The sequence below is a fragment of the Vigna umbellata genome, chromosome 3, assembly GCF_029865625.1.
Source record: "Vigna umbellata cultivar VRB3 chromosome 3, Vumbellata_1.0, whole genome shotgun sequence".
Lineage (NCBI taxonomy): Eukaryota > Viridiplantae > Streptophyta > Magnoliopsida > Fabales > Fabaceae > Vigna > Vigna umbellata.
The window spans coordinates 8,912,527-8,916,488 of record NC_142167.1 but is presented as its reverse complement, the minus strand read 5'-3'; the positions used below and the strand labels follow the sequence as shown (position 1 = coordinate 8,916,488).

Below are 3,962 nucleotides of genomic sequence, written 5' to 3'. Positions count from 1 at the left end.
TCACACATGTGCTTAACCTTTAAAACATATTTTGGTATTTTTTTTAGAAAAGAAAGATAAAAGGTTTTTAGCACAAGGACGATGCGTGCGATCACACATGTGCTTAACCTTTAAAACATATTTTATTTTTTTTTAGAAAAGAAGAAGAAAAGGTTTTAGCACAAGGACGATGCGTGCGATCACACATGTGCCTAAACCTTTAAAATACTTTTTCGTTATTATTTTTATATCTATTTTCTCCTTTTTTTTTTGTTTAGAGTGCAGCAAATAAACCAAGCTCAATAAATAAATAAAAATAAAACACCAGATATAGGAGTGGGGGTTATCATACGAGGAGTTACATACAGTAAAAACTAAATAATCAAACAAATAATAAAAGCAAAGAAATGTATTAAGAATAGGAGTGCATAGATAAAAACCAGGAGTGCAACTCGAAATTTCTTATCCAGACCCCAAGATAGGGGTGCAGCAGCAAAGTTGGAGGTGCATCCCGAAATAGTGTGCTCAAGCCCAATTCTTTTTTATTTTTGTTTGTAGAAACAAAAATGGGCTTCAACCCAAAAGGAAGGGGGTGCGAATGGAGTTGCGCGTGTGGCAGGAAGAGAAGGGAAGCAAACCAGACCAAGCCCAAAGCCTCTTAACCCTAATCAGAAACCCATTAGGGGTTCCTCCAACTTCATCTCATTTGTGTTAGCAGCGCCGAGACCCAGGTCCTCTCCTCTGAATGAAAGAACACAGAGACACTCATCTCTGCCACCCCCGGCCATGACTCAGCCCCCACTCCAACCGGCCACCGCGAATCGTGATCCACGGTGTCACCAGTGACGACACCCGCCGCCGGAGCTACCGCCGGCCACGGCACTAGGTCTATCTCCTCCTTCCTATCTTCGCGCTCCCTCTTTCACGCATGGGACAGGCGCCGCCACCGCGAGACATCATCGCCGCTAATCGCACCTCCGCCGCTACCGGTTGCCGCCAGGATCATCGTCAACCGCCTAGTAGCGCCACCTTCCTTTGGCTGACCGAGACCGTCGCCGGCGATGTCGTCCATGCTCGTCGGAGCAGTTCTGTCCTCCATCTTCCTTCCCGCGCGATGGAGCGTCGTGAACGACGCCGACCGCTAAAACCACTAGAGACATGGTTTCTTCCTCATTGAACCACTCCATCGTCTACTCTGAAAATAACATCAGGGAGAATGATCTCCCTCGTCAACTTCCGATTTGGCGCGACTCGAAGACAGGGGTTTCCGTTGCCTCTCCTTCTCCATCCACGGCAACTGCTGCCTCCTTGATAACAGCCCTTATTTTCTCATAGGTTGCTGCCTTCTGTATCTTGACAGTGAGGTCAACAACTGAAACATCAACAGTAGGGACTCGGAAGGACATTCCGGTGAGTTTGTCATTCAGCGCTGGAAGAACTTTTCCTATAGCTTTGGCAGCTCCAGTGCTGCTGGGAATAATATTGAAAGAAACAACTCTTCCACCCCTCCAATCCTTGCTTGATGGACCATCAACAGTCTTCTGAGTCGCTGTGATGGCGTGAACAGTGGTCACGAGACCCTCAACGATTCTGAATCGGTCATTGATGACCTTGGCGAGGGGAGCAAGGCAATTGGTGGTGCAGCTAGCGTTGGAAACCATGTCAAGCTCTGGTTTGTATTCTTTCTCGTTAACTTCGACAACAAAACATGGGTGCATCTTTGCTTGGGGCAGAAATCACAACCTTCTTGGCACCACCCTTTAAGTGAGCAGCAGCCTTGTCCTTGTCAGTGAATACCCCAGTTGACTCGACAACGTAGTCAGCATCAGCCTCACCCCATGGAATGTCCTCGGGGTTCCTGATACCAAAAAAAACTGTCACGAGCTTCTCACCAAAGAGAAGGGTCTTAGAGTCATCCACCTTGACATCAAAATGCTTCCATTGGCCATGAACAGTGTCATACTTGAACATATATGACATGTAATCAGTGGTGACGAAAGGATCGTTCATTGCAACGAGTTCAACTTCCTTCCTTTGAAGGGCAACCTTGGCCACCAAACGGCCAGTCCTTTCGAATCCGTTGACACCGATCCTAATTTTCTTGTCCGATGCCGTGAGAGTGTTTGAGTTTGAATGAGATTTGAAGGGAGATAGAAAGCGATTAGAGAGTGGTTTGGTGGTGATGAAGGCGTTATGGAGCAGAAGAAGAAAAACCGGAGAAGAGGGCATCAGTAAGGTAAAAAGGAAGGAGCGATGGGGCATGGGAGTGAGTGGATTTTTCTCTGTTTTGATTTGGTTTCATCTTTTTTCTGAAGGAAGTGGTGACTCTGAATTGTTAATGGGGAATCCATGTTGTTCTTTTTTTTTTGAGATGATAGGTGTAGTGGATGCTTTTGGTCAGAGGTGAATGATGTTGGTGCCTTACGTGAAGAGGCCAAAATCAGGGGCTGCTAGCTGACACTCCGTTGCCTCCTGCAATACCAAACAACATGCCTTTTCCTTTACGGCGACAACTCTCTTTTACGGCAACTAACTTTGATTTTTACCATTGAAAATTACCCAACCAAATATTTGCTTCCCAAAATGGTTGATAGGAAAAGATTTGAACCAAAAAATAAAAAAAATAAAAAATAAATAAAATAAAAATAAAAATAAAAAATAAAAAATAAATAAAATAAAAATCGAGGATTGGAAACGCAAACGGTCAAGTAAAACCTCTTTTGTTAATTTTTCTTTGCTAATTTTTATAAGTTTTCCTTTTCTTTTTTTTTTCAGAAAAGACTAAATAAAAATACAGTGAAATAAACTAATATAATAATATAAAACGAAATAATATATAGTAAAATAAAATTAAAATAAGAAGATAAAATGAAGTAAATAACTTAATAATAGTAAAATAAAATAGAATAACCAAGAAAGACAAAAAGGATAAAATAATAAAATATAATAAAGAAATAAAATAATAAAAAAATAAAAAATAAAAATAAAAATAAAAGAAAATAAAATAAGGCAAAATAAAAAGAGACTCATTATTTAGTCAATCCAGACGAAATTGGGTGTTGACAGCAGCATTTCACTAAGGCATTCAAGTTCCCTTTACAAAGAGGAGAGTCTCTCTTTTATAGAGGAAGAGATGACTCTGAAGTGCTTAACAAGTTATGAAAATGGCAATATACATGTGCTGGAAATGCTACCAAGCATGAGTTACACGTTCCATACAAGGAAAACATTAAAAACGTGCTTTAAAACTTGGATGTTGGTGAGTGGCAGCGACTGTTTGGTTGGCTTCCTTTCTTTGCCTCCTTTGCTTCCCTTAGCTCACCAATCTTCTTTGGCTGATTGGCTATAGTTTCCAAGCCTTATTTTTGTCCTACAAAACAATGTAAATGTATTTAGTAAAGTAAACATTCTAAGACTTAGAAAGAAAAGATCCTTTTGTTTAAAAGTCCTTATTCAACTTCCCTTTCTTAGCTTTAGTGTTAAGTTGATACTTCTTTGGATGGGAAGTCCCTAAAGGAGTTGCCATCAACAACTTACTTGCACCTATTGGATAAGGTGTGATAACTCTCCAATTTTGCACTCTTTTATATGTTTAGGAGTCTAGGATAGTCTATTTTTGTTTCTAATTGTCTATAATTAGGTTAGTTTTACGTTTTTAATATTAATTTCTTAGTTCTATAGAATTTTAGTTAAAAATAGGTTTTTAGGAGTATTTTTAATGTTTTTTTAGATAATTAAGAAATTAAACCTTTTTAAAAAAAATTAATAAAAATCTTTTCCTTTATTTTTCTTAAGTAGGTTTTAATTAAGGAAATATCTTTCTAAAAATTGCTGACGGGTCCTTCTTTCTTAATTTTTGAAAAGGGTTAAATATGTTTTTAGTCCCTGAACTATCAGACGATTTTGTTTTTAGTCCCTGCTCAGAACTTTGATGGTTTTTAGTCCTTATAGTTTTGAAACTCTGAGTAATAGTCCTTAAAAAT

General features: G+C 39.2%; 1 pseudogene; it reads right to left on the bottom strand.

Moving 5' to 3' along the window:
- Positions 1 to 391: 391 nt before the first annotated feature.
- On the bottom strand, positions 392 to 2,761 carry LOC148201572 (glyceraldehyde-3-phosphate dehydrogenase GAPC1, cytosolic pseudogene; annotated as a pseudogene).
- Positions 2,762 to 3,962: the final 1,201 nt, after the last annotated feature.